The sequence below is a fragment of the Crinia signifera genome, chromosome 9 (assembly GCF_055691185.1).
Source record: "Crinia signifera chromosome 9, ASM5569118v1, whole genome shotgun sequence".
In the NCBI taxonomy this organism is placed as follows: Eukaryota; Metazoa; Chordata; class Amphibia; order Anura; family Myobatrachidae; genus Crinia; species Crinia signifera.
In genome coordinates this window covers 122,845,077-122,868,351 of record NC_139225.1, presented here as the reverse complement: position 1 = coordinate 122,868,351, position 23,275 = coordinate 122,845,077, and the positions used below count along the sequence as shown (strand labels likewise).

Genomic DNA, 23,275 nt, shown 5'->3' with positions numbered 1-23,275 from the left:
AAACAAGCACTTGGGTGACAAACTAAGATCCAATAAATCATTTTAATTATTGAATTTGAGAGAAAGTCAAATTGTTCAGTAAAGATCACCTCCAAAACTTAAAATGTTTAGAACACAAAATCGGGAAATTATTTTTTATGTGCAGGCTGCGATTTTTAGAGACCTAACATGACATGTGATACATCAACTACCCATAGATACATAAAAGGGACAACTTGTACACACTCGACCACGAAGGGACTCGAACCCTCAATCTTCTGATCCGAAGTCAGACGCCTTATCCATTAGGCCACGCGGTCAACTGCTCACTTACCTGAACACTCAAACTTCTGATCTCAGAGTCAGACGCCTTATCCTCAAAGCCAAGCAGCCAGCTCATGGCAAAATTGTAGTCCATGGAAGGTTTGGTATGAGTTATACCAATGTAAAAAAATATTTACATTCTTTGCAAAAAAGTTTGGTATAAAATGTATTATGGATAACTAACCAAGATGCAAAATATAATCTTATTGATTAATTTTCTGAGAAAGTCATATTGTTTTTTCAGCAATGCCCACATCAAGTTCTTAAATAAAATTGAACTCTTCTGAGAAATAGAAATACTTTGCGTCGGACAACACATGTTAATGTATTCCAAATTTGCTAAAAGAAAATGAATTAGCTCCACCTCTAAATCTTTTAAAATGTGTTTGTCACTCACCACTACACATCTGCATTTTTTATTTGAGAAGAAACATTTGTAAAAACAAGCACTTGGGTGACAACCTAAGATCCAATAAATCATTTTAATTATTGATTTTGAGAGAAAGTCAAATTGTTCAGTAAAGATCACCTCCAAAACTTAAAATGTTTAGAACACAAAATCGGGAAATTATTTTTTATGTGCAGGCTGCGATTTTTAGAGACCTAACATGACATGTGATACATCAACTACCCATAGATACATAAAAGGGACAACTTGTACACACTCGACCACGAAGGGACTCGAACCCTCAATCTTCTGATCCGAAGTCAGACGCCTTATCCATTAGGCCACGCGGTCAACTGCTCACTTACCTGCATGCCTATGTCCAAGCTGTTGTGATTGCTGTGTATTGTAGAGACCTAAGATGACCTAACATGTGATATGGCATTAATCCATAGATGCATAAAAGTTACAATCATTAACCCTACATCTAAATTGAGAAAAATATTTTTTTGTATGCACACAGTGATGTTTAGAGCCATAAGATAACATAACACTTAATACGTCAACTAACCATAGATGCATAAAATGGACAACTTGTACACACTCGACCACGAAGGGACTCGAACCCTCAATCTTCTGATCCGAAGTCAGACGCCTTATCCATTAGGCCACACGGTCAACTGTTCACTTCACTGCAGCCCTATGTCCAAGCTGTGATGTTTGGGGTGTAATGTAAAGACCTAAGATAATAAAACATGTGATATATCATTAATCCATAGATGCATAAAAGTTACAATCATTAACCATACGAACAAATTGAGAAAAACATTTTTATATGCACATAATGATGTATAGAGACTCAAGATAAACAAAAAATGTCATACATTAACTACCCATATATGCATAAGAAGGATAAACTGTACACATTTGACCACGAAGGTACTTGAACACTCAAACTTCTGATCTCAGAGTCAGACGCCTTATCCTCAAAGCCAAGCAGCCAGCTCATGGCAAAATTGTAGTCCATGGAAGGTTTTGTATGAGTTATACCAATGTAAAAAAAATTTACATTCTTTGCAAAAAAGTTTGGTATAAAATGTATTATGGATAACTAACCAAGATGCAAAATATAATCTTATTGATTAATTTTCTGAGAAAGTCATATTGTTTTTTCAGCAATGCCCACATCAAGTTCTTAAATAAAATTGAACTCTTCTGAGAAATAGAAATACTTTGCATCGGACAACACATGTTAGTGTATTCCAAATTTGCTAAAAGAAAAGGAATTAGCTCCACCTCTAAATCTTTTAAAATGTGTTTGTCACTCACCACTACACATCTGCATTTTTTATTTGAGAAGAAACATTTGTAAAAACAAGCACTTGGGTGACAAACTAAGATCCAATAAATCATTTTAATTATTGAATTTGAGAGAAAGTCAAATTGTTCAGTAAAGATCACCTCCAAAACTTAAAATGTTTAGAACACAAAATCGGGAAATTATTTTTTATGTGCAGGCTGCGATTTTTAGAGACCTAACATGACATGTGATACATCAACTACCCATAGATACATAAAAGGGACAACTTGTACACACTCAACCACGAAGGGACTCGAACCCTCAATCTTCTGATCCGAAGTCAGACGCCTTATCCATTAGGCCACGCGGTCAACTGCTCACTTACCTGAACACTCAAACTTCTGATCTCAGAGTCAGACGCCTTATCCTCAAAGCCAAGCAGCCAGCTCATGGCAAAATTGTAGTCCATGGAAGGTTTGGTATGAGGTATACTAATGAAAAAAAATATTTACATTCTTTGCAAGAAAGTTTGGTATACAATGTATTATGGATAACTAACCAAGATGCAAAATACAATCTTATTGATTAATTTTCTGAGAAAGTCATATTGTTTTTTCAGCAATGCCCACATCAAGTTCTTAAATAAAATTGAACTCTTCTGAGAAATAGAAATACTTTGCGTCGGACAACACATGTTAATGTATTCCAAATTTGCTAAAAGAAAAGGAATTAGCTCCACCTCTAAATCTTTTAAAATGTGTTTGTCACTCACCACTACACATCTGCATTTTTTATTTGAGAAGAAACATTTGTAAAAACAAGCACTTGGGTGACAACCTAAGATCCAATAAATCATTTTAATTATTGATTTTAAAAGAAAGTCAAATTGTTCAGTAAAGATCACCTCCAAAACTTAAAATGTTTAGAACACAAAATAGGGAAATTATTTTTTATGTGCAGGCTGCGATTTTTAGAGACCTAACATGACATGTGATACATCAACTACCCATAGATACATAAAAGGGACAACTTGTACACACTCGACCACGAAGGGACTCGAACCCTCAATCTTCTGATCCGAAGTCATACGCCTTATCCATTAGGCCACGCGGTCAACTGCTCACTTACCTGCATGCCTATGTCCAAGATGTTGTGATTGCTGTGTATTGTAGAGACCTAAGATGACCTAACATGTGATATGGCATTAATCCATAGATGCATAAAAGTTACATTCATTAACCCTACATCTAAATTGAGAAAAATATTTTTTTGTATGCACACAGTGATGTTTAGAGCCATAAGATAACATAACACTTAATACGTCAACTACCCATAGATGCATAAAATGGACAACTTGTACACACTCGACCACGAAGGGACTCGAACCCTCAATCTTCTGATCCGAAGTCAGACGCCTTATCCATTAGGCCACGCGGTCAACTGCTCCCTTTACTGCAGCCCTATGTCCAAGCTGTGATGTTTGCTGTGTAATGTAAAGACCTAAGATAATAAAACATGTGATATATCATAAATCCATAGATGCATAAAAGTTACAATCATTAACAATACGAACAAATTGAGAAAAACATTTTTATATGCACATAATGATGTTTAGAGACTCAAGATAACAAAAAATTTCATACATCAACTTCCCATATATGCATAAGAGGAATAAACTGTACACATTTGACCACGAAGGTACTTGAACACTCAAACTTCTGATCTCAGAGTCAGACGCCTTATCCTCAAAGCCAAGCAGCCAGCTCATGGCAAAATTGTAGTCCATGGAAGGTTTGGTATGAGTTATACCAATGTAAAAAAATATTTACATTCTTTGCAAAAAAGTTTGGTATAAAATGTATTATGGATAACTAACCAAGATGCAAAATATAATCTTATTGATTAATTTTCTGAGAAAGTCATATTGTTTTTTCAGCAATGCCCACATCAAGTTCATAAATAAAATTGAACTCTTCTGAGAAATAGAAATACTTTGCGTCGGACAACACATGTTAATGTATTCCTAATTTGCTAAAAGAAAATGAATTAGCTGCACCTCTAAATCTTTTAAAATGTGTTTGTCACTCACCACTACACATCTGCATTTTTTATTTGAGAAGAAACATTTGTAAAAACAAGCACTTGGGTGACAACCTAAGATCCAATAAATCATTTTAATTATTGAATTTGATTGAAAGTCAAATTGTTCAGTAAAGATCACCTCCAAAACTTAAAATGTTTAGAACACAAAATCGGGAAATTATTTTTTATGTGCAGGCTGCGATTTTTAGAGACCTAACATGACATGTGATACATCAACTACCCATAGATACATAAAATGGACAACTTGTACACACTCGACCACGAAGGGACTCGAACCCTCAATCTTCTGATCCGAAGTCAGACGCCTTATCCATTAGGCCACGCGGTCAACTGCTCACTTACCTGCATTCCTATGTCCAAGCTTTTGTGATTGCTGTGTATTGTAGAGACCTAAGATGACCTAACATGTGATATGGCATTAATCCATAGATGCATAAAAGTTACAATCATTAACCCTACATCTAAATTGAGAAAAATATTTTTTTGTATGCACACAGTGATGTTTAGAGCCATAAGATAACATAACACTTAATACGTCAACTACCCATAGATACATAAAAGGGACAACTTGTACACACTCGACCACGAAGGGACTCGAACCCTCAATCTTCTGATCCGAAGTCATACGCCTTATCCATTAGGCCACGCGGTCAACTGCTCACTTACCTGCATGCCTATGTCCAAGCTGTTGTGATTGCTGTGTATTGTAGAGACCTAAGATGACCTAACATGTGATATGGCATTAATCCATAGATGCATAAAAGTTACATTCATTAACCCTACATCTAAATTGAGAAAAATATTTTTTTGTATGCACACAGTGATGTTTAGAGCCATAAGATAACATAACACTTAATACGTCAACTACCCATAGATGCATAAAATGGACAACTTGTACACACTCGACCACGAAGGGACTCGAACCCTCAATCTTCTGATCCGAAGTCAGACGCCTTATCCATTAGGCCACGCGGTCAACTGCTCCCTTTACTGCAGCCCTATGTCCAAGCTGTGATGTTTGCTGTGTAATGTAAAGACCTAAGATCATAAAACATGTGATATATCATAAATCCATAGATGCATAAAAGTTACAATCATTAACAATACGAACAAATTGAAAAAAACATTTTTATATGCACATAATGATGTTTAGAGACTAAAGATAACAAAAAATTTCATACATCAACTTCCCATATATGCATAAGAGGGATAAACTGTACACATTTGACCACGAAGGTACTTGAACACTCAAACTTCTGATCTCAGAGTCAGACGCCTTATCCTCAAAGCCAAGCAGCCAGCTCATGGCAAAATTGTAGTCCATGGAAGGTTTGGTATGAGGTATACCAATGAAAAAAAATATTTACATTCTTTGCAAGAAAGTTTGGTATAAAATGTATTATGGATAACTAACCAAGATGCAAAATACAATCTTATTGATTAATTTTCTGAGAAAGTCATATTGTTTTTTCAGCAATGCCCACATCAAGTTCATAAATAAAATTGAACTCTTCTGAGAAATAGAAATACTTTGCGTCGGACAACACATGTTAATGTATTCCTAATTTGCTAAAAGAAAATGAATTAGCTGCACCTCTAAATCTTTTAAAATGTGTTTGTCACTCACCACTACACATCTGCATTTTTTATTTGAGAAGAAACATTTGTAAAAACAAGCACTTGGGTGACAACCTAAGATCCAATAAATCATTTTAATTATTGAATTTGAGAGAAAGTCAAATTGTTCAGTAAAGATCACCTCCAAAACTTAAAATGTTTAGAACACAAAATCGGGAAATTATTTTTTATGTGCAGGCTGCGATTTTTAGAGACCTAACATGACATGTGATACATCAACTACCCATAGATACATAAAATGGACAACTTGTACACACTCGACCACGAAGGGACTCGAACCCTCAATCTTCTGATCCGAAGTCAGACGCCTTATCCATTAGGCCACGCGGTCAACTGCTCACTTACCTGCATTCCTATGTCCAAGCTTTTGTGATTGCTGTGTATTGTAGAGACCTAAGATGACCTAACATGTGATATGGCATTAATCCATAGATGCATAAAAGTTACAATCATTAACCCTACATCTAAATTGAGAAAAATATTTTTTTGTATGCACACAGTGATGTTTAGAGCCATAAGATAACATAACACTTAATACGTCAACTACCCATAGATGCATAAAATGGACAACTTGTACACACTCGACCACGAAGGGACTCGAACCCTCAATCTTCTGACCCGAAGTCAGACGCCTTATCCATTAGGCCACACGGTCAACTGTTCACTTTACTGCAGCCCTATGTCCAAGCTGTGATGTTTGCTGTGTGATGTAAAGACCTAAGATAATAAAACATGTGATAGATCATTAATCCATAGATGCATAAAAGTTACAATCATTAACCATACGAACAAATTAAGAAAAACATTTTTATATGCACATAATGATGTTTAGAGACTCAAGATAACAAAAAAATCATACATCAACTACCCATATATGCATAAGAGGGATAAACTATACACATTTGACCACTAAGGTACTTGAACGCTCAAACTTCTGATCTCAGAGTCAGACGCCTTATCCTCAAAGCCAAGCAGCCAGCTCATGGCAAAATCGTAGTCCATGGAAGGTTTGGTATGAGTTATACCAATGTAAAAAAATATTTACATTCTTTGCAAGAAAGTTTGGTATAAAATGTATTATGGATAACTAACCAAGATGCAAAATATAATCTTATTGATTAATTTTCTGAGAAAGTCATATTGTTTTTTCAGCAATGCCCACATCACGTTCTTAAATAAAATTGAACTCTTCTGAGAAATAGAAATACTTTGCGTCGGACAACACATGTTAATGTATTCCAAATTTGCTAACAGAAAAGGAATTAGCTCCACCTCTAAATCTTTTAAAATGTGTTTGTCACTCACCACTACACATCTGCATTTTTTATTTGAGAAGAAACATTTGTAAAAACAAGCACTTGGGTGACAAACTAAGATCCAATAAATCATTTTAATTATTGAATTTGAGAGAAAGTCAACTGCTCAGTTACCTCCATGCCTATGTCCAAGCTGTTGTGATTGCTGTGTATTGTAGAGACCTAAGATGACCTAACATGTGATATGGCATTAATCCATAGATGCATAAAAGTTACATTCATTAACCCTACATCTAAATTGAGAAAAATATTTTTTTGTATGCACACAGTGATGTTTAGAGCCATAAGATAACATAACACTTAATACGTCAACTACCCATAGATGCATAAAATGGACAACTTGTACACACTCGACCACGAAGGGACTCGAACCCTCAATCTTCTGATCCGAAGTCAGACGCCTTATCCATTAGGCCACGCGGTCAACTGCTCCCTTTACTGCAGCCCTATGTCCAAGCTGTGATGTTTGCTGTGTAATGTAAAGACCTAAGATAATAAAACATGTGATATATCATAAATCCATAGATGCATAAAAGTTACAATCATTAACAATACGAACAAATTAAGAAAAACATTTTTATATGCACATAATGATGTTTAGAGACTCAAGATAACAAAAAATTTCATACATCAACTTCCCATATATGCATAAGAGGAATAAACTGTACACATTTGACCACGAAGGTACATGAACACTCAAACTTCTGATCTCAGAGTCAGACGCCTTATCCTCAAAGCCAAGCAGCCAGCTCATGGCAAAATTGTAGTCCATGGAAGGTTTGGTATGAGTTATACCAATGTAAAAAAATATTTACATTCTTTGCAAAAAAGTTTGGTATAAAATGTATTATGGATAACTAACCAAGATGCAAAATACAATCTTATTGATTAATTTTCTGAGAAAGTCATATTGTTTTTTCAGCAATGCCCACATCAAGTTCTTAAATAAAATTGAACTCTTCTGAGAAATAGAAATACTTTGCGTCGGACAACACATGTTAATGTATTCCAAATTTGCTAAAAGAAAAGGAATTAGCTCCACCTCTAAATCTTTTAAAATGTGTTTGTTACTCACCACTACACATCTGCATTTTTTATTTGAGAAGAAACATTTGTAAAAACAAGCACTTGGGTGACAACCTAAGATCCAATAAATCATTTTAATTATTGATTTTGAGAGAAAGTCAAATTGTTCAGTAAAGATCACCTCCAAAACTTAAAATGTTTAGAACACAAAATCGGGAAATTATTTTTTATGTGCAGGCTGCGATTTTTAGAGACCTAACATGACATGTGATACATCAACTACCCATAGATACATAAAAGGGACAACATGTACACACTCGACCACGAAGGGACTCGAACCCTCAATCTTCTGATCCGAAGTCAGACGCCTTATCCATTAGGCCACGCAGTCAACTGCTCACTTACCTGCATGCCTATGTCCAAGCTGTTGTGATTGCTGTGTATTGTAGAGACCTAAGATGACCTAACATGTGATATGGCATTAATCCATAGATGCATAAAAGTTACAATCATTAACCCTACATCTAAATTGAGAAAAATATTTTTTTGTATGCACACAGTGATGTTTAGAGCCATAAGATAACATAACACCTAATACGTCAACTACCCATAGATGCATAAAATGGACAACTTGTACACACTCGACCACGAAGGGACTCGAACCCTCAATCTTCTGATCTGAAGTCAGACGCCTTATCCATTAGGCCACACGGTCAACTGTTCACTTTACTGCAGCCCTATGTCCAAGCTGTGATGTTTGGGGTGTAATAAAAAGACCTAAGATAATAAAACATGTGATATATCATTAATCCATGAGATGCATAAAAGTTACAATCATTAACCATACGAACAAATTGAGAAAAACATTTTTATATGCACATAATGATGTTTAGAGACTCAAGATAAACAAAAAATTTCATACATTAACTACCAATATATGCATAAGAAGGATAAACTGTACACATTTGACCACGAAGGTACTTGAACACTCAAACTTCTGATCTCAGAGTCAGACGCCTTATCCATTAGGCCACGCGGTCAACTGCTCCCTTTACAGCAGCCCTATGTCCAAGCTGTGATGTTTGCTGTGTAATGTAAAGACCTAAGATAATAAAACATGTGATATATCATAAATCCATAGATGCATAAAAGTTACAATCATTAACAATACGAACAAATTGAGAAAAACATTTTTATATGCACATAATGATGTTTAGAGACTAAAGATAACAAAAAATTTCATACATCAACTTCCCATATATGCATAAGAGGGATAAACTGTACACATTTGACCACGAAGGTACTTGAACACTCAAACTTCTGATCTCAGAGTCAGACGCCTTATCCTCAAAGCCAAGCAGCCAGCTCATGGCAAAATTGTAGTCCATGGAAGGTTTGGTATGAGGTATACCAATGAAAAAAAATATTTACATTCTTTGCAAGAAAGTTTGGTATAAAATGTATTATGGATAACTAACCAAGATGCAAAATACAATCTTATTGATTAATTTTCTGAGAAAGTCATATTGTTTTTTCAGCAATGCCCACATCAAGTTCTTAAATAAAATTGAACTCTTCTGAGAAATAGAAATACTTTGCGTCGGACAACACATGTTAATGTATTCCAAATTTGCTAAAAGAAAATGAATTAGCTCCACCTCTAAATCTTTTAAAATGTGTTTGTCACTCACCACTACACATCTGCATTTTTTATTTGAGAAGAAACATTTGTAAAAACAAGCACTTGGGTGACAACCTAAGATCCAATAAATCATTTTAATTATTGATTTTGAGAGAAAGTCAAATTGTTCAGTAAAGATCACCTCCAAAACTTAAAATGTTTAGAACACAAAATCGGGAAATTATTTTTTATGTGCAGGCTGCGATTTTTAGAGACCTAACATGACATGTGATACATCAACTACCCATAGATACATAAAAGGGACAACTTGTACACACTCGACCACGAAGGGACTCGAACCCTCAATCTTCTGATCCGAAGTCAGACGCCTTATCCATTAGGCCACGCGGTCAACTGCTCACTTACATGCATGCCTATGTCCAAGCTGTTGTGATTGCTGTGTATTGTAGAGACCTAAGATGACCTAACATGTGATATGGCATTAATCCATAGATGCATAAAAGTTACAATCATTAACCCTACATCTAAATTAAGAAAAATATTTTTTGTATGCACACAGTGATGTTTAGAGCCATAAGATAACTTAACACTTAATACGTCAACTACCCGTAGATGCATAAAATGGACAACTTGTACACACTCGACCACGAAGGGACTCGAACCCTCAATCTTCTGATCCGAAGTCAGACGCCTTATCCATTAGGCCACGCGGTCAACTGCTCCCTTTACTGCAGCCCTATGTCCAAGCTGTGATGTTTGCTGTGTAATGTAAAGACCTAAGATAATAAAACATGTGATATATCATAAATCCATAGATGCATAAAAGTTACAATCATTAACAATACGAACAAATTGAGAAAAACATTTTTATATGCACATAATGATGTTTAGAGACTAAAGATAACAAAAAATTTCATACATCAACTTCCCATATATGCATAAGAGGGATAAACTGTACACATTTGACCACGAAGGTACTTGAACACTCAAACTTCTGATCTCAGAGTCAGACGCCTTATCCTCAAAGCCAAGCAGCCAGCTCATGGCAAAATTGTAGTCCATGGAAGGTTTGGTATGAGGTATACCAATGAAAAAAAATATTTACATTCTTTGCAAGAAAGTTTGGTATACAATGTATTATGGATAACTAACCAAGATGCAAAATACAATCTTATTGATTAATTTTCTGAGAAAGTCATATTGTTTTTTCAGCAATGCCCACATCAAGTTCTTAAATAAAATTGAACTCTTCTGAGAAATAGAAATACTTTGCGTCGGACAACACATGTTAATGTATTCCAAATTTGCTAAAAGAAAAGGAATTAGCTCCACCTCTAAATCTTTTAAAATGTGTTTGTCACTCACCACTACACATCTGCATTTTTTATTTGAGAAGAAACATTTGTAAAAACAAGCACTTGGGTGACAACCTAAGATCCAATAAATCATTTTAATTATTGATTTTGAGAGAAAGTCAAATTGTTCAGTAAATATCACCTCCAAAACTTAAAATGTTTAGAACACAAAATCGGGAAATTATTTTTTATGTGCAGGCTGCGATTTTTAGAGACCTAACATGACATGTGATACATCAACCACCCATAGATACATAAAAGGGACAACTTGTACACACTCGACCACGAAGGGACTCGAACCCTCAATCTTCTGATCCGAAGTCAGACACCTTATCCATTAGGCCACGCGGTCAACTAATCACTTACCTGCATGCCTATGTCCAAGCTGTTGTGATTGCTGTGTATTGTAGAGACCTAAGATGACCTAACATGTGATATGGCATTAATCCATAGATGCATAAAAGTTACAATCATTAACCCTACATCTAAATTTAGAAAAATATTTTTTTTGTATGCACACAGTGATGTTTAGAGCCATAAGATAACATAACACTTAATACGTCAACTACCCATAGATGCATAAAATGGACAACTTGTACACACTCGACCACGAAGGTACTCGAACCCTCAAACTTCTGATCTGAAGTCAGACGCCTTATCCATTAGTCCACGCGGTCAACTGCTCCCTTTACTGCAGCCCTATGTCCAAGCTGTGATGTTTGCTGTGTAATGTAAAGACCTAAGATAATAAAACATGTGATATATCATAAATCCATAGATGCATAAAAGTTACAATCATTAACAATACGAACAAATTGAGAAAAACATTTTTATATGCACATAATGATGTTTAGAGACTAAAGATAACAAAAAATTTCATACATCAACTTCCCATATATGCATAAGAGGGATAAACTGTACACATTTGACCACGAAGGTACATGAACACTCAAACTTCTGATCTTTTTTATTTGAGAAGAAACATTTGTAAAAACAAGCACTTGGGTGACAACCTAAGATCCAATAAATCATTTTAATTATTGATTTTGAGAGAAAGTCAACTGCTCAGTTACCTCCATGCCTATGTCCAAGCTGTTGTGATTGCTGTGTATTGTAGAGACCTAAGATGACCTAACATGTGATATGGCATTAATCCATAGATGCATAAAAGTTACATTCATTAACCCTACATCTAAATTGAGAAAAATATTTTTTTGTATGCACACAGTGATGTTTAGAGCCATAAGATAACATAACACTTAATAGGTCAACTACCCATAGATGCATAAAATGGACAACTTGTACACACTCGACCACGAAGGGACTCGAACCCTCAATCTTCTGATCCGAAGTCAGACGCCTTATCCATTAGGCCACGCGGTCAACTGCTCCCTTTACTGCAGCCCTATGTCCAAGCTGTGATGTTTGCTGTGTAATGTAAAGACCTAAGATAATAAAACATGTGATATATCATAAATCCATAGATGCAAAAAAGTTACAATCATTAACAATACGAACAAATTGAGAAAAACATTTTTATATGCACATAATGATGTTTAGAGACTAAAGATAACAAAAAATTTCATACATCAACTTCCCATATATGCATAAGAGGGATAAACTGTACACATTTGACCACGAAGGTACATGAACACTCAAACTTCTGATCTCAGAGTCAGACGCCTTATCTTCAAAGCCAAGCAGCCAGCTCATGGCAAAATTGTAGTCCATGGAAGGTTTGGTATGAGGTATACCAATGAAAAAAAATATTTACATTCTTTGCAAGAAAGTTTGGTATAAAATGTATTATGGATAACTAACCAAGATGCAAAATATAATCTTATTGATTAATTTTCTGAGAAAGTCATATTGTTTTTTCAGCAATGCCCACATCAAGTTCTTAAATAAAATTGAACTCTTCTGAGAAATAGAAATACTTTGCGTCGGACAACACATGTTAATGTATTCCAAATTTGCTAAAAGAAAAGGAATTAGCTCCACCTCTAAATCTTTTAAAATGTGTTTGTCACTCACCACTACACATCTGCATTTTTTATTTGAGAAGAAACATTTGTAAAAACAAGCACTTGGGTGACAAACTAAGATCCAATAAATCATTTTAATTATTGAATTTGAGAGAAAGTCAAATTGTTCAGTAAAGATCACCTCCAAAACTTAAAATGTTTAGAACACAAAATCGGGAAATTATTTTTTATGTGCAGGCTGCGATTTTTAGAGACCTAACATGACATGTGATACATTAACTACCCATAGATACATAAAAGGGACAACTTGTACACACTCGACCACGAAGGGACTCGAACCCTCAATCTTCTGATCCGAAGTCAGACGCCTTATCCATTAGGCCACGCGGTCAACTGCTCACTTACCTGCATGCCTATGTCCAAGCTGTTGTGATTGCTGTGTATTGTAGAGACCTAAGATGACCTAACATGTGATATGGCATTAATCCATAGATGCATAAAAGTTACATTCATTAACCCTACATCTAAATTGAGAAAAATATTTTTTTGTATGCACACAGTGATGTTTAGAGCCATAAGATAACATAACACTTAATACGTCAACTAACCATAGATGCATAAAATGGACAACTTGTACACACTCGACCACGAAGGGACTCGAACCCTCAATCTTCTGATCCGAAGTCAGACGCCTTATCCATTAGGCCACGCGGTCAACTGCTCACTTACCTGCATGCCTATGTCCAAGCTGTTGTGATTGCTGTGTATTGTAGAGACCTAAGATGACCTAACATGTGATATGGCATTAATCCATAGATGCATAAAAGTTACATTCATTAACCCTACATCTAAATTGAGAAAAATATTTTTTTGTATGCACACAGTGATGTTTAGAGCCATAAGATAACATAACACTTAATACGTCAACTACCCATAGATGCATAAAATGGACAACTTGTACACACTCAACCACGAAGGGACTCGAACCCTCAATCTTCTGATCCGAAGTCAGACGCCTTATCCATTAGGCCACGTGGTCAACTGCTCCCTTTACTGCAGCCCTATGTCCAAGCTGTGATGTTTGCTGTGTAATGTAAAGACCTAAGATAATAAAACATGTGATATATCATAAATCCATAGTAAAAAAATATTTACATTCTTTGCAAAAAAGTTTGGTATAAAATGTATTATGGATAACTAACCAAGATGCAAAATATAATCTTATTGATTAATTTTCTGAGAAAGTCATATTGTTTTTTCAGCAATGCCCACATCAAGTTCTTAAATAAAATTGAACTCTTCTGAGAAATAGAAATACTTTGCGTCGGACAACACATGTTAATGTATTCCAAATTTGCTAAAAGAAAAGGAATTAGCTCCACCTCTAAATCTTTTAAAATGTGTTTGTCACTCACCACTACACATCTGCATTTTTTATTTGAGAAGAAACATTTGTAAAAACAAGCACTTGGGTGACAAACTAAGATCCAATAAATCATTTTAATTATTGAATTTGAGAGAAAGTCAAATTGTTCAGTAAAGATCACCTCCAAAACTTAAAATGTTTAGAACACAAAATCGGGAAATTATTTTTTATGTGCAGGCTGCGATTTTTAGAGACCTAACATGACATGTGATACATTAACTACCCATAGATACATAAAAGGGACAACTTGTACACACTCGACCACGAAGGGACTCGAACCCTCAATCTTCTGATCCGAAGTCAGACGCCTTATCCATTAGGCCACGCGGTCAACTGCTCACTTACCTGCATGCCTATGTCCAAGCTGTTGTGATTGCTGTGTATTGTAGAGACCTAAGATGACCTAACATGTGATATGGCATTAATCCATAGATGCATAAAAGTTACATTCATTAACCCTACATCTAAATTGAGAAAAATATTTTTTTGTATGCACACAGTGATGTTTAGAGCCATAAGATAACATAACACTTAATACGTCAACTAACCATAGATGCATAAAATGGACAACTTGTACACACTCGACCACGAAGGGACTCGAACCCTCAATCTTCTGATCCGAAGTCAGACGCCTTATCCATTAGGCCACGCGGTCAACTGCTCCCTTTACTGCAGCCCTATGTCCAAGCTGTGATGTTTGCTGTGTAATGTAAAGACCTAAGATAATAAAACATGTGATATATCATAAATCCATAGATGCATAAAAGTTACAATCATTAACAATACGAACAAATTGAGAAAAACATTTTTATATGCACATAATGATGTTTAGAGACTCAAGATAACAAAAAATTTCATACATCAACTTCCCATATATGCATAAGAGGGATAAACTGTACACATTTGACCACGAAGGTACTTGAACACTCAAACTTCTGATCTCAGAGTCAGACGCCTTATCCTCAAAGCCAAGCAGCCAGCTCATGGCAAAATTGTAGTCCATGGAAGGTTTGGTATGAGTTATACCAATGTAAAAAAATATTTACATTCTTTGCAAAAAAGTTTGGTATAAAATGTATTAAGGATAACTAACCAAGATGCAAAATATAATCTTATTGATTAATTTTCTGAGAAAGTCATATTGTTTTTTCAGCAATGCCCACATCAAGTTCTTAAATAAAATTGAACTCTTCTGAGAAATAGAAATACTTTGCGTCGGACAACACATGTTAATGTATTCCAAATTTGCTAAAAGAAAAGGAATTAGCTCCACCTCTAAATCTTTTAAAATGTGTTTGTCACTCACCACTACACATCTGCATTTTTTATTTGAGAAGAAACATTTGTAAAAACAAGCACTTGGGTGACAACCTAAGATCCAATAAATCATTTTAATTATTGATTTTGAGAGAAAGTCAAATTGTTCAGTAAAGATCACCTCCAAAACTTAAAATGTTTAGAACACAAAATAGGGAAATTATTTTTTATGTGCAGGCTGCGATTTTTAGAGACCTAACATGACATGTGATACATCAACTACCCATAGATACATAAAAGGGACAACTTGTACACACTCGACCACGAAGGGACTCGAACCCTCAATCTTCTGATTCGAAGTCAGACGCCTTATCCATTAGGCCACACGGTCAACTGTTCACTTTACTGCAGCCCTATGTCCAAGCTGTGATGTTTGGGGTGTAATGTAAAGACCTAAGATAATAAAACATGTGATATATCATTAATCCATAGATGCATAAAAGTTACAATCATTAACCATACGAACAAATTGAGAAAAACATTTTTATATGCACATAATGATGTTTAGAGACTCAAGATAAACAAAAAATTTCATACATTAACTACCCATATATGCATAAGAAGGATAAACTGTACACATTTGACCACGAAGGTACTTGAACACTCAAACTTCTGATCTCAGAGTCAGACGCCTTATCCTCAAAGCCAAGCAGCCAGCTCATGGCAAAATTGTAGTCTATGGAAGGTTTTGTATGAGTTATACCAATGTAAAAAAATATTTACATTCTTTGCAAAAAAGTTTGGTATAAAATGTATTATGGATAACTAACCAAGATGCAAAATATAATCTTATTGATTAATTTTCTGAGAAAGTCATATTGTTTTTTCAGCAATGCCCACATCAAGTTCTTAAATAAAATTGAACTCTTCTGAGAAATAGAAATACTTTGCGTCGGACAACACATGTTAATGTATTCCAAATTTGCTAAAAGAAAACGAATTAGCTCCACCTCTAAATCTTTTAAAATGTGTTTGTCACTCACCACTACACATCTGCATTTTTTATTTGAGAAGAAACATTTGTAAAAACAAGCACTTGGGTGACAACCTAAGATCCAATAAATCATTTTAATTATTGATTTTGAGAGAAAGTCAAATTGTTCAGTAAAAGATCACCTCCAAAACTTAAAATGTTTAGAACACAAAATAGGGAAATTATTTTTTATGTGCAGGCTGCGATTTTTAGAGACCTAACATGACATGTGATACATCAACTACCCATAGATACATAAAAGGGACAACATGTACACACTCGACCACGAAGGGACTCGAACCCTCAATCTTCTGATCCGAAGTCAGACGCCTTATCCATTAGGCCACGCAGTCAACTGCTCACTTACCTGCATGCCTATGTCCAAGCTGTTGTGATTGCTGTGTATTGTAGAGACCTAAGATGACCTAACATGTGATATGGCATTAATCCATAGATGCATAAAAGTTACAATCATTAACCCTACATCTAAATTGAGAAAAATATTTTTTTGTATGCACACAGTGATGTTTAGAGCCATAAGATAACATAACACCTAATACGTCAACTACCCATAGATGCATAAAATGGACAACTTGTACACACTCGACCACGAAGGGACTCGAACCCTCAATCTTCTGATCCGAAGTCAGACGCCTTATCCATTAGGCCACACGGTCAACTGTTCACTTTACTGCAGCCCTATGTCCAAGCTGTGATGTTTGGGGTGTAATAAAAAGACCTAAGATAATAAAACATGTGATATATCATTAATCCATGAGATGCATAAAAGTTACAATCATTAACCATACGAACAAATTGAGAAAAACATTTTTATATGCACATAATGATGTTTAGAGACTCAAGATAAACAAAAAATTTCATACATTAACTACCCATATATGCATAAGAAGGATAAACTGTACACATTTGACCACGAAGGTACTTGAACACTCAAACTTCTGATCTCAGAGTCAGACGCCTTATCCATTAGGCCACGCGGTCAACTGCTCCCTTTACAGCAGCCCTATGTCCAAGCTGTGATGTTTGCTGTGTAATGTAAAGACCTAAGATAATAACACATGTGATGTATCATAAATCCATAGATGCATAAAAGTTACAATCATTAACAATACGAACAAATTGAGAAAAACATTTTTATATGCACATAATGATGTTTAGAGACTAAAGATAACAAAAAATGTCATACATCAACTTCCCATATATGCATAAGAGGGATAAACTGTACACATTTGACCACGAAGGTACTTGAACGCTCAAACTTCTGATCTCAGAGTCAGACGCCTTATCCTCAAAGCCAAGCAGCCAGCTCATGGCAAAATTGTAGTCCATGGAAGGTTTGGTATGAGGTATACCAATGAAAAAAAATATTTACATTCTTTGCAAGAAAGTTTGGTATACAATGTATTATGGATAACTAACCAAGATGCAAAATACAATCTTATTGATTAATTTTCTGAGAAAGTCATATTGTTTTTTCAGCAATGCCCACATCAAGTTCTTAAATAAAATTGAACTCTTCTGAGAAATAGAAATACTTTGCGTCGGACAACACATGTTAATGTATTCCAAATTTGCTAAAAGAAAAGGAATTAGCTCCACCTCTAAATCTTTTAAAATGTGTTTGTCACTCACCACTACACATCTGCATTTTTTATTTGAGAAGAAACATTTGTAAAAACAAGCACTTGGGTGACAACCTAAGATCCAATAAATCATTTTAATTATTGATTTTAAAAGAAAGTCAAATTGTTCAGTAAAGATCACCTCCAAAACTTAAAATGTTTAGAACACAAAATAGGGAAATTATTTTTTATGTGCAGGCTGCGATTTTTAGAGACCTAACATGACATGTGATACATCAACTACCCATAGATACATAAAAGGGACAACTTGTACACACTCGACCACGAAGGGACTCGAACCCTCAATCTTCTGATCCGAAGTCATACGCCTTATCCATTAGGCCACGCGGTCAACTGCTCACTTACCTGCATGCCTATGTCCAAGCTGTTGTGATTGCTGTGTATTGTAGAGACCTAAGATGACCTAACATGTGATATGGCATTAATCCATAGATGCATAAAAGTTACATTCATTAACCCTACATCTAAATTGAGAAAAATATTTTTTTGTATGCACACAGTGATGTTTAGAGCCATAAGATAACATAACACTTAATACGTCAACTACCCATAGATGCATAAAATGGACAACTTGTACACACTCGACCACGAAGGGACTCGAACCCTCAATCTTCTGATCCGAAGTCAGACGCCTTATCCATTAGGCCACGCGGTCAACTGCTCCCTTTACTGCAGCCCTATGTCCAAGCTGTGATGTTTGCTGTGTAATGTAAAGACCTAAGATAATAAAACATGTGATATATCATAAATCCATAGATGCATAAAAGTTACAATCATTAACAATACGAACAAATTGAGAAAAACATTTTTATATGCACATAATGATGTTTAGAGACTCAAGATAACAAAAAAGTTCATACATCAACTTCCCATATATGCATAAGAGGGATAAACTGTACACATTTGACCACGAAGGTACTTGAACACTCAAACTTCTGATCTCAGAGTCAGATGCCTTATCCTCAAAGCCAAGCAGCCAGCTCATGGCAAAATTGTAGTCCATGGAAGGTTTGGTATGAGTTATACCAATGTAAAAAAATATTTACATTCTTTGCAAAAAAGTTTGGTATAAAATGTATTATGGATAACTAACCAAGATGCAAAATATAATCTTATTGATTAATTTTCTGAGAAAGTCATATTGTTTTTTCAGCAATGCCCACATCAAGTTCTTAAATAAAATTGAACTCTTCTGAGAAATAGAAATACTTTGCGTCGGACAACACATGTTAATGTATTCCAAATTTGCTAAAAGAAAAGGAATTAGCTCCACCTCTAAATCTTTTAAAATGTGTTTGTCACTCACCACTACACATCTGCATTTTTTATTTGAGAAGAAACATTTGTAAAAACAAGCACTTGGGTGACAACCTAAGATCCAATAAATCATTTTAATTATTGATTTTGAGAGAAAGTCAAATTGTTCAGTAAAGATCACCTCCAAAACTTAAAATGTTTAGAACACAAAATAGGGAAATTATTTTTTATGTGCAGGCTGCGATTTTTAGAGACCTAACATGACATGTGATACATCAACTACCCATAGATACATAAAAGGGACAACTTGTACACACTCGACCACGAAGGGACTCGAACCCTCAATCTTCTGATCCGAAGTCAGACGCCTTATCCATTAGGCCACACGGTCAACTGTTCACTTTACTGCAGCCCTATGTCCAAGCTGTGATGTTTGGGGTGTAATGTAAAGACCTAAGATAATAAAACATGTGATATATCATTAATCCATAGATGCATAAAAGTTACAATCATTAACCATACGAACAAATTGAGAAAAACATTTTTATATGCACATAATGATGTTTAGAGACTCAAGATAAACAAAAAATTTCATACATTAACTACCCATATATGCATAAGAAGGATAAACTGTACACATTTGACCATGAAGGTACTTGAACACTCAAACTTCTGATCTCAGAGTCAGACGCCTTATCCTCAAAGCCAAGCAGCCAGCTCATGGCAAAATTGTAGTCCATGGAAGGTTTTGTATGAGTTATACCAATGTAAAAAAATATTTACATTCTTTGCAAAAAAGTTTGGTATAAAATGTATTATGGATAACTAACCAAGATGCAAAATATAATCTTATTGATTAATTTTCTGAGAAAGTCATATTGTTTTTTCAGCAATGCCCACATCAAGTTCTTAAATAAAATTGAACTCTTCTGAGAAATAGAAATACTTTGCGTCGGACAACACATGTTAATGTATTCCAAATTTGCTAAAAGAAAAGGAATTAGCTCCACCTCTAAATCTTTTAAAATGTGTTTGTCACTCACCACTACACATCTGCATTTTTTATTTGAGAAGAAACATTTGTAAAAACAAGCACTTGGGTGACAACCTAAGATCCAATAAATCATTTTAATTATTGATTTTGAGAGAAAGTCAAATTGTTCAGTAAAGATCACCTCCAAAACTTAAAATGTTTAGAACACAAAATAGGGAAATTATTTTTTATGTGCAGGCTGCGATTTTTAGAGACCTAACATGACATGTGATACATCAACTACCCATAGATACATAAAAGGGACAACTTGTACACACTCGACCACGAAGGGACTCGAACCCTCAATCTTCTGATCCGAAGTCAGACGCCTTATCCATTAGGCCACGCGGTCAACTGCTCATTACCTGCATTCCTATGTCCAAGCTGTTGTGATTGCTGTGTATTGTAGAGACCTAAGATGACCTAACATGTGATATGGCATTAATCCATAGATGCATAAAAGTTACAATCATTAACCCTACATCTAAATTGAGAAAAATATTTTTTTGTATGCACACAGTGATGTTTAGAGCCATAAGATAACATAACACTTAATACGTCAACTACCGATAGATGCATAAAATGGACAACTTGTACACACTCAACCACGAAGGGACTCAAACCCTCAATCTTCTGATCCGAAGTCAGACTCCTTATCCATTAGGCCACACGGTCAACTGTTCACTTTACTGCAGCCCTATGTCCAAGCTGTGATGTTTGCTGTGTAATGTAAAGACCTAAGATAATAAAACATGTGATATATCATTAATCCATAGATGCATAAAAGTTACAATCATTAACCATACGAACAAATTAAGAAAAACATTTTTATATGCACATAATGATGTTTAGAGACTCAAGATAACAAAAAAAATCATATATCAACTACCCATATATGCATAAGAGGGATAAACTGTACTCATTTGACCACTAAGGTACTTGAACGCTCAAACTTCTGATCTCAGAGTCAGACGCCTTATCCTCAAAGCCAAGCAGCCAGCTAATGGCAAAATCGTAGTCCATGAAAGGTTTGGTATGAGTTATACCAATGTAAAAAAATATTTACATTCTTTGCAAGAAAGTTTGGTATAAAATGTATTATGGATAACTAACCAAGATGCAAAATATAATCTTATTGATTAATTTTCTGAGAAAGTCATATTGTTTTTTCAGCAATGCCCACATCACGTTCTTAAATAAAATTGAACTCTTCTGAGAAATAGAAATACTTTGCGTCGGACAACACATGTTAATGTATTCCAAATTTGCTAACAGAAAAGGAATTAGCTCCACCTCTAAATCTTTTAAAATGTGTTTGTCACTCACCACTACACATCTGCATTTTTTATTTGAGAAGAAACATTTGTAAAAACAAGCACTTGGGTGACAAACTAAGATCCAATAAATCATTTTAATTATTGAATTTGAGAGAAAGTCAAATTGTTCAGTAAAGATCACCTCCAAAACTTAAAATGTTTAGAACACAAAATCGGGAAATTATTTTTTATGTGCAGGCTGCGATTTTTAGAGACCTAACATGACATGTGATACATCAACCACCCATAGATACATAAAAGGGACAACTTGTACACACTCGACCACGAAGGGACTCGAACCCTCAATCTTCTGATCCGAAGTCAGACGCCTTATCCATTAGGCCACGCGGTCAACTGCTCACTTACCTGCATGCCTATGTCCAAGCTGTTGTGATTGCTGTGTATTGTAGAGACCTAAGATGACCTAACATGTGATATGGCATTAATCCATAGATGCTTAAAAGTTACAATCATTAACCCTACATCTAAATTGAGAAAAATATTTTTTTGTATGCACACAGTGATGTTTAGAGCCATAAGATAACATAACACTTAATACGTCAACTACCCATAGATGCATAAAATGGACAACTTGTACACACTCGACCACGAAGGGACTCAAACCCTCAATCTTCTGATCCGAAGTCAGACGCCTTATCCATTAGGCCACGCGGTCAACTGCTCACTTTACTGCAGCCCTATGTCCAAGCTGTGATGTTTGCTGTGTAATGTAAAGACCTAAGATAATAAAACATGTGATATATCATAAATCCATAGATGCATAAAAGTTACAATCATTAACCATACGAGCAAATTGAGAAAAACATTTTTATATGCACATAATGATGTTTAGAGACTCAAGATAAACAAAAAAATTCATACATTAACTACCCATATATGCATAAGAAGGATAAACTGTACACATTTGACCACGAAGGTACTTGAACACTCAAACATCTGATCTCAGAGTCAGACGCCTTATCCTCAAAGCCAAGCAGCCAGCTCATGGCAAAATTGTAGTCCATGGAAGGTTTTGTATGAGTTATACCAATGTAAAAAAATATTTACATTCTTTGCAAAAAAGTTTGGTATAAAATGTATTATGGATAACTAACCAAGATGCAAAATATAATCTTATTGATTAATTTTCTGAGAAAGTCATATTGTTTTTTCAGCAATGCCCACATCAAGTTCTTAAATAAAATTGAACTCTTCTGAGAAATAGAAATACTTTGC

At 35.0% G+C, this 23,275-nt stretch overlaps 31 non-coding genes across 31 annotated transcripts; all 31 read right to left on the bottom strand.

The window, feature by feature from the left end:
* Positions 1-226: 226 nt before the first annotated feature.
* Positions 227-299, bottom strand: TRNAR-UCG (transfer RNA arginine (anticodon UCG)). Its single transcript has one exon. It is a non-coding gene; the product is annotated as a tRNA-Arg (tRNA).
* A 670-nt stretch (positions 300-969) lies between these two features.
* Positions 970-1,042, bottom strand: TRNAR-UCG (transfer RNA arginine (anticodon UCG)). The gene has a single exon. It is a non-coding gene; the product is annotated as a tRNA-Arg (tRNA).
* A 251-nt stretch (positions 1,043-1,293) lies between these two features.
* On the bottom strand, positions 1,294-1,366 carry TRNAR-UCG (transfer RNA arginine (anticodon UCG)). The gene has a single exon. It is a non-coding gene; the product is annotated as a tRNA-Arg (tRNA).
* A 920-nt stretch (positions 1,367-2,286) lies between these two features.
* On the bottom strand, positions 2,287-2,359 carry TRNAR-UCG (transfer RNA arginine (anticodon UCG)). Its single transcript has one exon. It is a non-coding gene; the product is annotated as a tRNA-Arg (tRNA).
* Positions 2,360-3,029: 670 nt separating this feature from the next.
* Positions 3,030-3,102, bottom strand: TRNAR-UCG (transfer RNA arginine (anticodon UCG)). Its single transcript has one exon. It is a non-coding gene; the product is annotated as a tRNA-Arg (tRNA).
* A 251-nt stretch (positions 3,103-3,353) lies between these two features.
* On the bottom strand, positions 3,354-3,426 carry TRNAR-UCG (transfer RNA arginine (anticodon UCG)). The gene has a single exon. It is a non-coding gene; the product is annotated as a tRNA-Arg (tRNA).
* Positions 3,427-4,346: 920 nt separating this feature from the next.
* TRNAR-UCG (transfer RNA arginine (anticodon UCG)) lies at positions 4,347-4,419 on the bottom strand. The gene has a single exon. It is a non-coding gene; the product is annotated as a tRNA-Arg (tRNA).
* Positions 4,420-4,670: 251 nt separating this feature from the next.
* On the bottom strand, positions 4,671-4,743 carry TRNAR-UCG (transfer RNA arginine (anticodon UCG)). Its single transcript has one exon. It is a non-coding gene; the product is annotated as a tRNA-Arg (tRNA).
* A 251-nt stretch (positions 4,744-4,994) lies between these two features.
* Positions 4,995-5,067, bottom strand: TRNAR-UCG (transfer RNA arginine (anticodon UCG)). Its single transcript has one exon. It is a non-coding gene; the product is annotated as a tRNA-Arg (tRNA).
* A 920-nt stretch (positions 5,068-5,987) lies between these two features.
* On the bottom strand, positions 5,988-6,060 carry TRNAR-UCG (transfer RNA arginine (anticodon UCG)). The gene has a single exon. It is a non-coding gene; the product is annotated as a tRNA-Arg (tRNA).
* Positions 6,061-6,311: 251 nt separating this feature from the next.
* Positions 6,312-6,384, bottom strand: TRNAR-UCG (transfer RNA arginine (anticodon UCG)). The gene has a single exon. It is a non-coding gene; the product is annotated as a tRNA-Arg (tRNA).
* A 1,012-nt stretch (positions 6,385-7,396) lies between these two features.
* On the bottom strand, positions 7,397-7,469 carry TRNAR-UCG (transfer RNA arginine (anticodon UCG)). Its single transcript has one exon. It is a non-coding gene; the product is annotated as a tRNA-Arg (tRNA).
* Positions 7,470-8,389: 920 nt separating this feature from the next.
* Positions 8,390-8,462, bottom strand: TRNAR-UCG (transfer RNA arginine (anticodon UCG)). Its single transcript has one exon. It is a non-coding gene; the product is annotated as a tRNA-Arg (tRNA).
* A 1,569-nt stretch (positions 8,463-10,031) lies between these two features.
* Positions 10,032-10,104, bottom strand: TRNAR-UCG (transfer RNA arginine (anticodon UCG)). The gene has a single exon. It is a non-coding gene; the product is annotated as a tRNA-Arg (tRNA).
* Positions 10,105-10,354: 250 nt separating this feature from the next.
* TRNAR-UCG (transfer RNA arginine (anticodon UCG)) lies at positions 10,355-10,427 on the bottom strand. Its single transcript has one exon. It is a non-coding gene; the product is annotated as a tRNA-Arg (tRNA).
* A 920-nt stretch (positions 10,428-11,347) lies between these two features.
* TRNAR-UCG (transfer RNA arginine (anticodon UCG)) lies at positions 11,348-11,420 on the bottom strand. The gene has a single exon. It is a non-coding gene; the product is annotated as a tRNA-Arg (tRNA).
* A 958-nt stretch (positions 11,421-12,378) lies between these two features.
* TRNAR-UCG (transfer RNA arginine (anticodon UCG)) lies at positions 12,379-12,451 on the bottom strand. Its single transcript has one exon. It is a non-coding gene; the product is annotated as a tRNA-Arg (tRNA).
* Positions 12,452-13,371: 920 nt separating this feature from the next.
* Positions 13,372-13,444, bottom strand: TRNAR-UCG (transfer RNA arginine (anticodon UCG)). The gene has a single exon. It is a non-coding gene; the product is annotated as a tRNA-Arg (tRNA).
* Positions 13,445-13,695: 251 nt separating this feature from the next.
* TRNAR-UCG (transfer RNA arginine (anticodon UCG)) lies at positions 13,696-13,768 on the bottom strand. The gene has a single exon. It is a non-coding gene; the product is annotated as a tRNA-Arg (tRNA).
* A 251-nt stretch (positions 13,769-14,019) lies between these two features.
* On the bottom strand, positions 14,020-14,092 carry TRNAR-UCG (transfer RNA arginine (anticodon UCG)). Its single transcript has one exon. It is a non-coding gene; the product is annotated as a tRNA-Arg (tRNA).
* A 645-nt stretch (positions 14,093-14,737) lies between these two features.
* Positions 14,738-14,810, bottom strand: TRNAR-UCG (transfer RNA arginine (anticodon UCG)). Its single transcript has one exon. It is a non-coding gene; the product is annotated as a tRNA-Arg (tRNA).
* A 251-nt stretch (positions 14,811-15,061) lies between these two features.
* TRNAR-UCG (transfer RNA arginine (anticodon UCG)) lies at positions 15,062-15,134 on the bottom strand. The gene has a single exon. It is a non-coding gene; the product is annotated as a tRNA-Arg (tRNA).
* Positions 15,135-16,054: 920 nt separating this feature from the next.
* Positions 16,055-16,127, bottom strand: TRNAR-UCG (transfer RNA arginine (anticodon UCG)). The gene has a single exon. It is a non-coding gene; the product is annotated as a tRNA-Arg (tRNA).
* Positions 16,128-17,049: 922 nt separating this feature from the next.
* TRNAR-UCG (transfer RNA arginine (anticodon UCG)) lies at positions 17,050-17,122 on the bottom strand. The gene has a single exon. It is a non-coding gene; the product is annotated as a tRNA-Arg (tRNA).
* A 251-nt stretch (positions 17,123-17,373) lies between these two features.
* Positions 17,374-17,446, bottom strand: TRNAR-UCG (transfer RNA arginine (anticodon UCG)). The gene has a single exon. It is a non-coding gene; the product is annotated as a tRNA-Arg (tRNA).
* A 1,245-nt stretch (positions 17,447-18,691) lies between these two features.
* TRNAR-UCG (transfer RNA arginine (anticodon UCG)) lies at positions 18,692-18,764 on the bottom strand. The gene has a single exon. It is a non-coding gene; the product is annotated as a tRNA-Arg (tRNA).
* A 251-nt stretch (positions 18,765-19,015) lies between these two features.
* On the bottom strand, positions 19,016-19,088 carry TRNAR-UCG (transfer RNA arginine (anticodon UCG)). The gene has a single exon. It is a non-coding gene; the product is annotated as a tRNA-Arg (tRNA).
* A 920-nt stretch (positions 19,089-20,008) lies between these two features.
* Positions 20,009-20,081, bottom strand: TRNAR-UCG (transfer RNA arginine (anticodon UCG)). Its single transcript has one exon. It is a non-coding gene; the product is annotated as a tRNA-Arg (tRNA).
* Positions 20,082-21,002: 921 nt separating this feature from the next.
* On the bottom strand, positions 21,003-21,075 carry TRNAR-UCG (transfer RNA arginine (anticodon UCG)). Its single transcript has one exon. It is a non-coding gene; the product is annotated as a tRNA-Arg (tRNA).
* A 1,243-nt stretch (positions 21,076-22,318) lies between these two features.
* Positions 22,319-22,391, bottom strand: TRNAR-UCG (transfer RNA arginine (anticodon UCG)). Its single transcript has one exon. It is a non-coding gene; the product is annotated as a tRNA-Arg (tRNA).
* A 251-nt stretch (positions 22,392-22,642) lies between these two features.
* On the bottom strand, positions 22,643-22,715 carry TRNAR-UCG (transfer RNA arginine (anticodon UCG)). Its single transcript has one exon. It is a non-coding gene; the product is annotated as a tRNA-Arg (tRNA).
* Positions 22,716-23,275: the final 560 nt, after the last annotated feature.